This window comes from Engraulis encrasicolus, chromosome 15 (genome assembly GCF_034702125.1).
Source record: "Engraulis encrasicolus isolate BLACKSEA-1 chromosome 15, IST_EnEncr_1.0, whole genome shotgun sequence".
Classification (NCBI taxonomy): domain Eukaryota; kingdom Metazoa; phylum Chordata; class Actinopteri; order Clupeiformes; family Engraulidae; genus Engraulis; species Engraulis encrasicolus.
Window position 1 is genome coordinate 22,921,484 of NC_085871.1, and position 14,278 is coordinate 22,935,761.

Consider the following 14,278-nt stretch of genomic DNA (forward strand, 5'->3'; position numbering starts at 1 on the left):
TGCTCCAAAATGTTTTCTCTGTGTTAACGCAGCAATGTTCAGATGCATCGACATGTATTTAGACGCATTACTATGGGCTCTGATGGGGAAACTAGCAGGCAATTGCTAAATTTGTTCATCTGGGACAAGAGCCTCCATACATCTGCACTATAATGCATCATTAATATATTGTGGGGATGGATGGCACGTGACGACAAATCTCAACAGTGCCTGAGGGTTTACCCCTCACATTTTTGTTCTTTCTCTGAGATGTTTCAATGTAATCCCAATTGGTCATTTCTATTAGCATGTTCTGAGATTAAAATTACATTAGGCTATATAGCTATATATATATTTGGCCTGAATTCCCAAACTTTACTATGAGCCCTCCACATACAGGTAGATTCCAGTCAGCCCCCCTGACATGGGACATGCCACACTATTTTTTTTCTCTGCACCCAGTTTCACACCTTGATAAAGTTTGTGTATTCCTAAGACCATTCAGGTACTACAGAAAGCACAATACATAAATATTGTAAAGAACAAAATTATTCCACTGGTATTTAAGCCTATTTTTGGTTTATTTTGGCTATTATAAAACTATATTTATACTTTATACCTGGCATCCTCTCACGGCCCCCCAGGCGTCCCCAGGCCCCACTTTGAAAAACCCTGCTATAGGGTACCTCATGTCCATATAAACTGGTCCAGTACGAGTAGACTTCAATCACACATACCAGAGGCACCGCCACACAAACAGAGCCTACTTCTCTCTCTGTCTCTCTCTCTGTCTCTCTCTCTGTGTCTCTCTCTGTGTCTCTCTGTCTCTATGTCTCTCTCTCTGTCTCTCTCTCTCTCTCTCACACACACACTCACACACACACACACACACACACACACACACGTAGGGGCCTAGAGCTCAATTTTTTTTATTTATTTATTTTTTTTTTGGGGGGGTAGGGGGGAGTATTGAATCGAATCGTGAATCGTGAATCGAGTTTGTTAATGAAAAAATCTAGATTTTTTTTTCAGGGTGAATCGCCCAGCCCTAGGAGTAGCCTATATTTATAACAATATTACAATGCTAAACATAGCAAAAGTCATCTTTTCACCACAATAAGACAGGCTTGCAATGTGAATAAAAAAGCATGATCTGCATCGAAATTAGCAGTGTCAAGTGGTCCTCGGTCTGAAAACGTTTGAGAAACACTGAGCTAGAGCAGGAGCAGCAGGAGCAGCAAGAGTAACACCATCAGTGCTGCCATTAACTGGGTTTCTTAGAAGCCAGACTCACCCAGAATAAAAGCTTCCACATCCCTCCTCTGCTCTGCTCTCATTTCCTTTCTGACACATCCTCTCTCTTCCAGACACACACACACGCAGCACACACCCCATCTCACTCGTCTAGCAAAACATCATGAGCTCTGAGTCTGCATGTGTTTTTTTCCAGAGACATAGACAGACACAAACAAAAACAAACACACACACACACAGAAACAACTCACTTAGCCTAGTACCCCTTGTGTGAGCTAGCCTACAAACAAACTGTGCATTGTGCGTGTTTGAGATGGTGTTAGCGTGTTAGCATGTGTTAAGTGTGTGTATTGTGTACTAAACCAGGGAAGTTTCGTTTGTTCTCTTTCAGATCAGAGCAAAAGAGAGAGCAAAGGGAAAGGAAGTGTGAGGGGCGGGGTGCTACCGGCCGGGCCTTGTAGTCGAGCAGTACTGTACACGGTCAAGAGCAGAGCAGAGGAGGAAACGACATCAGGAGCGGTGAGGTCAGAGCAGAACAGAGCAGAGCAAGCTTCCTGGCCTCAGATCAGTCAAAAGCGCCGAGGTGAGGTTCACTCACACACTACAGCTCCAAACCGATGACAGCACACTAATAATCACAACACATTGTTGTGGTTCTCCATCTCTCTCGCTTGCTCGAATCACACACACACACACACACACACACACACACACACACACACACACACACACACACACACACACACACACACACACACACACACACACACACACACACACACACACAACTTATGTTTGCCCTTGTGACCACTAGGGTAGGTGTTATGGTACACAACACCAGAAACACTTTCATGATTGAAAACATGTACACCCTTTGACAAACAAAACCCCATCAAGAAAGACACACTGCTGTGCTTCACAAAGACACAGTGTAACTAGTGTTTCCTCGGTGACCAAACATTATGCTACACTACACTAGCACCGAACAAAGGACGTCCTCTGACACCAAAACGCATATCAATATTCTGCTGTGGTTTTACACACACAACTTAGCCAAAAGAAGGTTTCTGACCATGACGACTACGCTTGTGTAAGGCACTGTAAAATCTGCCAGTGTCCATTGCTGAATGTGCTGTTGTGTGATTCACATCCTTTCACCTTTTCAAAAAAATCAAACTGTGCTGTTGTGGTTTCACACACACATAGTTTATGATGATGCACATTTCCTCCGTGTTCGTTTTAGCTGGCTTGAAACTACAAAAACTTGCCGGGTAAAAGGAGACATTTTATGCTCCTTCACTGCACCCAGCAGCATCATGTATTGATTACTATCTTGTACTATTAGTGAATGATGGAGGTTCCTGCGAGTAAGTCTTTATAAAGAAAGCCATAGTCTTTCAGTTTAATGTTACTGTGTGTTTTCATTGCTGACATTTTGCAGGTTTGAAAGACATTTGGTCATCTTCCATTATGATTTGGAAGGCAGCGAGCGGTAAGCCTTACGTGAATTGCTAGCAGAGGTGGGATGAATAACCATTGATTATTGAGGAGGAGTATTGATCGCACAGGCAGGCCTTCTGAAAACCAACATCATTGTGTGTGTGTGTGTGTGTGTGTGTGTGTGTGTGTGTGTGTGTGTGTCTCGGGAAAGCAACACAGCGTATAGACCAACATCCCCCCAACGAGATGCACAGCCTCAATGGAAAAGCACCAGGACTAGGCACACACAGAACTGTGGAGGTGTATTTATGGTGGAGGGAAGGAGAGGAAAGGAGGGATGACAACAAAGAAAAGAGAGAGAGGTGTGTCACCTGAGACACCCAGGTTCCCCAGCCACCTGCTGCTCTACCTCTTTCTTTATCCCCCTCTTCCTGCTTTTCTGCCTCTCTCTTTTATTTCTTCTCTCCCCCTTTTTCGCTTCATGCCGATCCCCACCCCAAAAAAGGCTGGGGCTGGAGTGGCTGTGTGTGGCGGCTCACCTCTCCACGTCTCTGTCAATACAGAGAGCAAACACATTCACACACACCTCAGTCAAAACCTGGGCAACCGCGGTGCACATACACAAAACACAGACCCTCTTCATCATAGCCTGGGCAACCACACAGACACACAGCTATTTACAGCAGTAGGCCCCCACTGGTCAGCCTCAGTCCCAGAGAGAATGGTTACCAGGTCATAACCACACACACAAATGCACACACACACTTGTGTTTGCCTTTTTATGCAACTATGAAGATGAGGCTCTAACCAGGGGAGTGGGCTGGGAAGGAGAGCGAGAGACGGAGAGAGGGAGGGAGAGATTGTGGAGAGTATGAGAGCGAGAAGCGCCAGAGCCCCACCAGGTTATCCCCTGCCACTATTCATAGCCCCTGCTCGCTCTTGTTTGGGTACGCACAAAATGGAGACCCTTTAGCGTCACTGAAAATGCAGTTACCACAGAACAGACAGAGGAGAGAGAGAGAGGGAGAGATAGAGAGAGGGAGAGATAGAGAGAGAGAGAGAGAGAGAGAGAGAGAGAGAGAGAGAGAGAGAGAGAGAGAGAGAGAGAGAGAGAAGAAGCAAAGGGAGGGAGAGAGGGGGCGGGAGGCAGGGGTGAGGAACTGCGTGCGGACGGTCACAGTATTTACAATTGAGGAGGCCTCTTCAAACATGCTAACTGCACGATCCAGTCCGACAGAGAAACTGCTTCACAGAAAAAGTGAATGCCTGCATGTATGAGACAACAAGCGAGAAAGCGAGAGAGAGAGAGAGAGAGAGAGAGAGAGAGACTTGATGCTAAATTGCTGTTGGTGAGATCTGTGAGCCACAGGGAGATGAGCGAGAACGAGTAAACAGAGAAAGAGAGAGAGAGAGAGAGCGCGAGGCCGAATAAAAAAACAAAGAAGGGGTGGGGGTAAAGGAGACAGGACGCAGCTGCACAGTCGCCATGATGAAACCCCAAGACGGCTGGTCCCTGTTGACTGCCAGGCAGCTAAGCTCCTCTCTCCACAACAGACCTGTCTGCAGCCTCTGTGTGCAGCTAGCATGCTAAATTAGGCTAACTAGCCCCACCAAAACAGGCCTGTGCAGCCTGATGAATATGCAGCTAGCATGCTAAAGTTGACTATGCTACATTAGCAAACACTATAATATTGTAGCATTTGATGAAGTGGGGAGTGGCTTTGTGTGACACTACAGTGGCTAAATAGTACCCACACAGGAGCTGGAAGAGAACTGCATTGGGTACAAAGGTGACAACGACGAGTGAATTGAAGCTAGTGCATCAACAAATAAAGAAAGCTAGCATGTATGCACTGCAGGCATGCTAAATTAGCAACAACACCCAGTGACAACAGTGTGTGTGTGTGTGTGTGTGTGTGTGTGTGTGTGTGTGTGTGTGTGTGTGTGTGTGTGTGTGTGTGTGTGTGTGTGTGTGTGTGTGTGTGTGTGTGTGTCCACTGCCAAACAGCCTGGACAGGTGGTTGATAGGTAAGCCAAGCCGGTACAAAGGTTATGATAAAGAGCACTGGTGTAGCAAAAAATGAAAGGGCTACGTACTAATAAACAAGTCTCGTTCAATTGGAGTCACATTTGGGGAGGTGCTAGCAACTGCAGTAAAATGTATAGAGAAATAAGATTGTGTAGCAATGCCACTAGCATGAATTCAGCTTGACAACAACAGAGCAAGACCAAAAGCAGCCACGTACACATCTGTGCAGTGCACCCGACCTGACTGCACCTTCTCATAAACGCAGGCTCCGAGACGGACAGGCCCCCATGTAGAGATGGAGGTCATTCAGGAAGCAGAGTTGCATCCTTAATTGTGGTCATTTGGGGGCTCTTGAAGCCGGTAGTTTAGCCCTTGAAGTGCAATGAGTGGGTGGGGCAGGCAGGGGCTTGTGTGGACCCACGGAAGAGACTAGAGAGAGCAGAACGCCACTCATTTATTCCTCTAGTGGTTTAGGGGGGTCTACCCAGCCTGTCTCTAGTCCGCCCAACCCGGACCCCCCCCCATATCACCATTTTCTGTAATATTAGGCTGTCAACAATGAGGGCAACAGGGAGGACATCTTAATTCTGTCTGCTAATCGCACACAGGTGTGTGCTACACGTCTGGCGTCTGCTCAAAGTGTGTGTGTGTGTGACGTGTGTGTGTGTGTGTGTGGCGGTAGTGGGGTCGGGCAAGCGTAAGGAAGGAGGCAGGGGGGTCTTTGTCAATGTCAAAGGGGAAGGTCCCCCGGCCACAGCTGTTGTTGCACATGCTGACCCCTATGCGCGCACACACACTTGCACCCCCTCCTTCTCTCCACACTCCGCCCCCCTTTCACCCCCTTTAACTGCCCACTCAAATGGCGGCAGGCAAACTATGCTGATGACCAGAGTATTGGCCTAATCATGTGGCCATTTCCCCACACGATTGTTGCGACAATTCATGGTTACCACAGCCATAGTCAAACCATTGCAAGGGATTGAAATCCCAAGGAATTTGTCTCTGGCAACAGACTCCAAGACGCCAAAAAGGAGGGAGAAAAGGGATCCCAATCCCTGGCTACAAACATGCTCCCTGAACAACACAGCCCGGGTCGCACAGGGAATTCCCACTCCTGTCTTATTGTAGACAAGATTCCCTATTACAGGGGTGGGAAACCTTTTTCATTCGAGGGGCCACTTTCCCCCTTCACTTTAGGCCTATGTTGACGGTGGCCATAAACGGCCCTCGAGACATAGGTTCCCCATCCCTGCCCAATTAAAACTACTGCCAGAATAACATCAAGCAAGTAATAGAAAACACTCAATGCGGGAGGTCTGCAGCACTCACAAGGTGCCCTTAAGAGAATTATCTAAGATCAGTCATGCCTACTTACTGTTCACACACACAGTGAGCCGAGAGGAAAAAACACAATTCATATTGTTTAACACTTCTGTTTCCATGACCAAAAGCAAATAAGCTGCCCAGTAGTTAAAATCTTACCCACATCCTCACTCAGATCACATCCCTCCTGAGACAATAAAACTTTGTAGTTTTTTTTTATTTTTTAAAAACATCCTAAGGATCACACCCTAACCACTTGCTAGCATTGGGCTCTCTCTGCATGATTAAATCTTCACTGTCTCGGTTAAAGTGTTCCGACCGCCATCCTTCTCGTGTTCCCCATAGCTTTGATGGCAGTAGATGCCAGTATGTAATCATGAGGAGAGAGAAAAATGACACAGCTTGGCCGTCTTCCCAAACACGGCCAGTTAGAACCTGCATGTAAGGCCTTGTGCCTCCTGGCACGCATAGGTACCACTGCAATTACTGGGACCTTTGTGGATGAAACATTCACAGACGCATGTCACTTCCTCAGCTAAGGAAACATGAAAACTACTTGATGATAGGCCAACTGCAGAAGAAAAAGGAACATGTCATGATCATCATCATCACAACAAAATAGTGTCACTGAGTTTTATTTTCACAGGCAAGTCAATACAACAAGGTCACACGCTGTGAAAGGTTCCAATAAATACCCTATTGTACATGCTATGGCCACTGTGTGTTTATTATCCCTTTACATAACAGGGCTGACTGGCAGGCTGTGACTATTGGAGTCAGGGTTACCGTAGTTACACCATGCATGTGCACTTTGTGAAACAAAGCCAATCAATTACACAAACTCCCTACTGCACAACCAGTGAAAGCCAAAGGTGGATTGACATTTAAAAAAAAAAAAAGAGGTAAATTGCATGTGTGGCTTTCTACAACAGCCCTAAATCTAAATATGCGCTAAAACAACATTAATGGGGTGGTTGTATTTCTGGCGCATAGGGGAAGCTTGGCCTTAACAAGGCGGACTGACTGGCGGGCAAAGACCAGTGAAAACGAAGCTCACCACACCAGGTACAACAAAAAGCGGGTAAACTTTGAGGCCACTTCCAAAAAGCTCACATGTTCGCCCCTGAATTTAGCCCGTGGTGACAAGGAGCATTGAATGCATTGAATTTGTAATACATAACGTTTTCCGCTTATTTCTGACTGCTGGAATTGTGTAGTTTCTTGACCGTAAGTGTGTTGGCGCTGCAGTCATCACAGCCGATAGGGGTGTGGAGGGCTGAATATATTAAATTACCACAACACCAACCAGCCGTCCGCCGCCATTTTCATAGCGCTTTACTAAGGAGAGACAGAAAACCCGTGGTCAGGGATTCCTCGTCTACTGAAGGAAATAACACCGAAAACAATGCTTCGCCCGTTTCAATCGTTACTCCTTAAGTATCCATTTGTCCAATATCGTCTATATGTTTGTAACCTTATCTGTTTATGATTAAATGGCTTCATTGCGAATTAAGTCGTCGTTGATGGCTAACATTAGTTAGCCAAGCTAGCCAACATTTATGTTGGAAAATGCCATCATCTATTTAGCAATTGTTTGCCGCGGTAGGTTATTACAGTTCTAAGCACTTTTCAGGGATTGGATAATGATATAAAATATTCGAAATTTAAGTATTACTCGGAATTTTTGCTACGCTAAGAATAGGCTAATCCTACTTACAACACATGGCAATTGTGTTAGCTACAAGCTATGCACTTCATTAAACGCAGGGAGCAAGATGCCCAGCTAACCACATCCACTATGCATGCGAACGTGTAGCGATAGCTAGCTCGATAGTTTTTCAGAAGGCGAATTGATGAACGCTAGCCAATCACTGACGTCTGTTTTTATGCACCAAGCCAAAAAAAAACTCGACATAAAAGAACCCAATGTGTTGGTTGACGGTAGGCGAAATTCCCTTTTGACGTGTACGTATATAAGCTATTAATATACTAATGCACAGTTAAGGAAAAACAATATAAAGGTTGGACGAAGATTAACCGACGTGAAGTAGCTGGCAGACTGGACTTCGAAGAGAGATGGCAATTTGCTAGTGATACTAAGGACTGTTTAAACTGCGCGTGAATAGTATTGAAGGGCTACATTGTGTCATGCGAGGTTAGATACTGTACTCTCATATTAGGACCGTCCCCTCCCCCATGGTTGCAGCAATTCGGTGACATACACTCTGAATCTAAATTAAGGGGGTGAATTGTACTTTTGGTCAGCTCTGGTTGTTGAGAATAATGCAGGGTAAAGGATAGTTAAACATACATGTCTGCAAGCTGTCTAATAGTATTGACATAGATGTTGTTTTCGGTGCGTAATTCCAGGCGGCGGTAGACATTTGTCGGTTATCACAATATAATGTGAAGCATTCAGACTGGTTGTGCTACGCAGTTCTGATCAGAAGTGGTACAACCCATTGCACATTAGCCATAACCCTAGCTTATTTTAGCATTACACATGGAGACAGACCGTGCGATGTTACACTGCTGCAATTTGAGGTATGTGGGCCTTTATCGGGTCCACAGAGATTTTACCCTTTCTAGCATTTTGATGAGCATACACCTGCGAATCTCTAACGGAAATCCACAATGTTGCTTCCCTTCCTAACGTTAACAGGTAACGTTAGCAATACGTTAATCAAGATAATACTATGTGAATACGAATATCTTCAATAAAGCCAACCCAAATAAGGCCCCGCCGTTTTGACTGCCACATGCCTTTAATTGAGGTTAAAATGGAGAACGCGGGGTGATGTTGTACCTCCAAGTCCAGTTGGCGGTTTAACAATATGTGGTGTGTTAGCCAAATAGCTAAATAACAATATCGGGCAACTAAACCACAACGTAGCTCATAGCTAGCCAAGTCCCAATCACTGCTGGATGCACCATAAATAATGGGTTTCACATAACCAAAACTTATGCTACCATGTATAAAAATACACAACAAACAACTGAGCTTTTGATATATCACAATGCGACAAACACACAGTAATAAACTAAGTACAAAAATAGCCAGCATTGGTGTATGACTACCTCTCCAACATAGCTAACTAGCTTATCCAAAACTTAGCCAGCTATCGAGCTAAATTTAAGTGCGCTGTTCCATCACCAGCTTGCTAGCACGGCTAGTTTGCGTATCCAAAGAGAACAAGTGGTTTACATTGTGTTTGTAAACAAATTGTGTACCAGCACATGTACAACACCCCCCCGAACAAGAAAGCAACTTAGTTGAAATATTAAAATTAACATCCGGCTAATACTTACATGCACGGATAGCATCCACAACCATGAGACAAGCAAGCTGACGTTCAGGTACATGAATAGATATAATGATAGAAGCAACTACAGCAGGGCAGTATAGATTTGACAGTGAACTTACCGTTAATCTCCACTATAATTGCTCTGAATGAAGAAACAGGGGACACGGGTGAGACCCCCGCCGCCCGTGACTCCACACAACCAAAACAATACTTCGGTCTCCACTGCGGATCTATAACAGTGGTTTAAAATGTTAAATCTCGTAGCACTCCTCGTGTAAAGCCTTCTGTGCTCTTCCCTCTATTCTTACGGCTGTTATTACAGCCTAATGTACAGTTTTAATTATGTTAAAACTGCTTCAATTCTGCCCTACCTACGCTGATTGTAGGAAACTAGATCCCTCTACCCCTGTCTCTTTTCCCTTTGCAAAAATGGCGGCGCTGGTAGAACTGCTGTGACTCCGCCTCCCCCCACGACTCCCTCCTCTCTGTCAACGCGAACCCCGCCCCCACACCTTGCGGGTTCACCCACCGACCATCACAGGGGCTTTAGGGACGACGGCGAGATGGGTTCATTCACGGCAAAAATCTGTAGCCTACATGGAGAAATCCAGCCTCACCGATTGAAAAAAAAAATGCGCTTAACCTTTTCTACTCAGAATCAGAAACTCGACTTGAAATTTACGTATCGTAGGCCTATCTGAGAATTAAGAAATGAGTGTGAGGATTATCATACGGCCAGGTCAAGGCTAGAATTTCATTTTTATCATCAAAATAACGAAATGGGGCAAAAGAAAATGTAGGCTAGCCCACATTGCATTTAGTCAGTGAGCAAAAAAAATAATATTTGAATATAATGACTCTCTATTTTGATGGTGGGGGCTAGAGTTTCCCTGGCCCACATTAGTCATCAATATCCAAATTACAATATTTGGAGAGGAAAACTGAGCTCACGACTGTGATTAGGCTATGTGACCTGTCATTGGTTACTGCTGACATTCTTCATTTTTGTCAAATTGTGCAGGGTTTGACTTGAATGCAAAGTTAGGACAGAATATGAGACGCTAATCTGCTGGCCAACGCAGTGGGAGACTGCAAATCTGTGTTATGTAACAACCTTACACAAGCGTAGTTCTTTCTTTGTGGAGGTAGGTGGGGATTAAAAATACATTAGCCAGTCTGTTGAGATGAAAACGTCTGTGTTGTGATCAAGAACCCGTTCATTAACAGGCTATAACGGGTAATTGCACTTGGCCAGGTGACCAGCAAAGGCAGGCGCGTTTGAAGTAATTTAGTTGACATTTGTTAAAATTAGCTCATTGTTTTGGGATGGTTCCTTTGATGTGTTGTTTTGTCAGGTTAGGCTCCCTTGTGATTGTATATAAAGCCTAAGCCTTGCCTAAGATGCATAGCCTAAAATACCACATTTTGCAGGCTGTCGATTGTATTAGGGCGCATAGACGGATTAAGCTCCCCAATCCTATTGCCATCTCAGACTCAGCTACCCTCCCCCACATCCAAGCATCGATTTGGTCAAACCGCATCCTCTTGCGCAGGCGCTGTATCGTGTTCTTGTTCTACCTTGCCATGTCAGTGAGCGTCGCGAACAGAGCCTTGCACTCTTCTTTGCTAGGAGAAGACAGTCCAGGATTTTTAGCCTATCTTTCATGGAGTTCGAGCTGGAAGGACCGGCACTCATTTTTCTAACAGAGACACGACATTCACCTCAATTCAGGGCTACTGCATTTTATTCTCTGAAGATTCGACATAGCCTAGTAGATGGCAAAATTTTAAATGCTGGCGGCTCTACTCTACTCACTACCTGCGTATTGGAAGGGCACAGCGCTACAAAGTGTTGATTATGATACAGTGAAACGTTCGAGTGGTTTGATACATTGTAACCGTGTAGTATTTTTCCACGCAGTTCTTTCAAAATGGCGATTTTGTCTTCTAGAACCACTCCCTGGAAAATTTCGACTGTCAGTGCCCTTGTCCAATAGTATGCGCAATTTGCTCTGTCGGCTCATTTGATTTGCTTGCAATGACATCATTCCAAAGGCAGAGAGGGAGGCGGGCTCTGAGTTGAGCTGTGAGGGGAGAGCGGCGCAACCGGAGATTCAGCAAGCAAGGTCTCTGGCGCCATTAGAGGACTCGTGAATGTATGCTCTTATCACTTACAATACTTTTACTAATCCCAACGCCGCGACGGATTCAGTATAGGGTTCATTTGCTAGCCTCTGCATCAGTCATTTGTCTGAAAGTAAGATGTTCTCTAAGAATAACTGGTGTTTTCCCGTTGTCTCAGTTCAGTTGTAAGATGGCGTCTGAATTGTGTTTGACAAAGCTAGCAGTCAGGGGCGGGACCGGGCGCGCTCTCCTGAGTCGAACATGGCGTTAAGTAATCAGAAAGGAGGGTGTTTCCTGTTTTGGTGTTTTCTGCGATCAAGACAAAGTACTGTGTAATGAGCCGACGCCCGCACTCTTTTCCATAAGTTCGGGGTTAGGTTACTGCCAGTTTTGGGAACATTCGATCATGCGCAATTGCGCATAGGTAGACCCTTGTCTCTTTGATAAGAAGATGCATGTGCCGTGTTGCGTGTATACAGTGTAACAGCATGTCTTAAATTCCATTACCAGAAATGTGAAGTCTTGTTCATATTCATGTAAACAACTTCGGTTCTCGACTATCGTGGCGTTTGTTCCACGGTGTGGAAAGCCCAAAGCACTGCGTAAGGTGGCGCCTGTAGACCGATTACGTAAGTGCTGGGAAGTTGTGTGATTTCTTATGTGTTTAAGCAGTGTCCGGTGCTTGTTACTTGCCGCGTTGCACGTCCGCCATGTTGTCCTCATAGCCAGTGCTCCGATGCTCACTTGGGTTAGTAAATGGCGCAGAAGCCTTCGCTTACACCGCGGGCCGGGCGTCATTGCCCCCACTGGGGATGTCTGCAGGCCAGAATGCATGACATTTTATGAAGATCTAAGGATGTACATGAAGGATGTTTACATGAACCACGGTATCAGCAAGCTGTGTGTTATTCTTGGCCTGCTTGGGTAGATGTAGTCATTACTGAATTCAACAAAAGCACAAGTTAGGCCAGTGGCGTATATCAGAAATATTTGGTGTGTGTTTGTTCCACTGGCCTTTATAGTTGACTCAAATGCAAGTGTGAAATTCATAATAGAAGGAAATTGTGCTTGCCTCATTGACTTTGCGAAAACAAACCTGCTAGACTCTTCTATTCGGTGCTTTTCTGCTTACGTTGGCTTAACCCATCTAGGTCAGTCAACAGAGGATTTAAGCCTACTTGGACACCCCTTGCCCCCCTCTCTACCAGGTGTAGGTACACTGTTGTTTGACCTGGGTGCCCTGACCTGACCTGCACAGGGCAGACATGTAGGCCAGGGGCAGCAGAGGCCAAAGGAGCTGAAACATCCTGTCCCATTTCACGCGATCCCTCCACCTGACTTCTTGCACTGCACTGCATGGCACAGCGCTGTGTGACTGCCTGCAGGCGATATCTTTTGAGATCTAGGGCTTTAAATGTTTCTGAGAGTGTATACAAGCATGACAATGCATTTAGGTACTGCACATGGTGATCTTGGAAAGTCTTGCTTCTACATTACATTACACTTAGCTGACGCTTTATGTATTCAAAGCGACTTACAGTTATTTTATGTACAGGGTATTGGTTACAGACCCTGGAGCAATGTGGGGTTAGGTGCCTTGCTCAAGGGCACTGCAGCAATGGACGAAGGTGCTGGAAAGGGTGGTATTTGAACCGGCAATCCTCTGGTCTAAAGACCAGCGCTCTAACCATTGAGCCATGGCTGCCCCCAGTTACATTATGTTGCATTTAACTGGTGTTTGTACCTTACATGACTTACTCTTATTTAGGTACAGGGCATTGGTTGCAGTGTCAGGGTATTGGTGCAATGTCGGGTTAGGTCAGTGAGAGATTAGGTATAAGAGAGGTAAGGGTGGGATTTTAACCTGTGATCCAAAGACCATCTCCTTAACTTTTAGGCCACAACTGCCCTGGGGTGCATTTCTCAAAAGCATAGTTGTTAGCCTGTTAGTAACTTGGGTAGTTGCCAATGGGAAATTGTATTGCAAACAACAAAGTAGCTAACAAAGTAAGCAACTATCATTTTGAGAAATGCACCCCAGGGCTGTAGTCCACCTTTGTAGAGTCCAAGACCAGATTAGTCAAGTCGCGGTCTAAAGAGCTTTGAGTCTGGGACAAGATTGAGTCCAAAAAGTCGGACTCAGATGTCAGTCAGTATGAATCAATGAAAAGTACTATGAATATCAGTAAACAAAATAGAACAGACCCAGGTTAGTCAAAAAGCCTAATTTGGCAAGACCAGTGTCCGAGTCCAAGACAAGTCCGTGTCCAACTAATAGTGAGTCCGAGACAAATTCAAGTCCATAGAAAAATGGACTCAGGTCTGGACTTGGCCTGAGTCCGGACGCGAGTACTAAAGGTCTACATCTGCCCCCCCAACTTACTCAAGCATTACCATGCCATAGGAGTTAGGATGCGCACGGTAATGTACGATCGTTGGAAGGGATAGGTAATGATGTTATTTTTGTTCCAGAATGCATTGCCTGAAGTCGGTTAAATCGCTACATGCAGAGAGGATCTATGGGTAGTACGAGAGAGGAATCTTGCGACGTTTTCCGGGTGGTACTGTCCACTAAGTGGCGCCATCCAGACAGCGCAGAGGAGCGCCAAGGAGCGCAGAGGCTGTTAGAATGAATGGGGTCCCATGGAGCTCAACCACAGATGCTGCCATTGCTTTGGGAGAGAATTGGTATCATCGTTTCATTTTATTTTTCCCCCAAAGGCAGGATAAATTATCCTTTCAAACAGCACTTAGTTTGAATGTTGAAACTCGCTGGATCTTTGTAAAATAAGTCTTTATTGTCAATATGACGTCACGAGTGGCT

General features: G+C 45.3%; 1 protein-coding gene across 1 annotated transcript in view; it reads right to left on the minus strand.

Moving 5' to 3' along the window:
* Window positions 1–11,959, minus strand: part of kmt2e (lysine (K)-specific methyltransferase 2E) — a 72,842-nt gene extending 60,883 nt beyond the window's left edge. The window contains exon 1 of the mRNA XM_063217234.1: window positions 9,450–11,959. The gene's annotated coding sequence lies outside the window, so the exon portion shown is untranslated. The remainder of the gene's footprint in view (window positions 1–9,449) is intronic.
* Window positions 11,960–14,278: the final 2,319 nt, after the last annotated feature.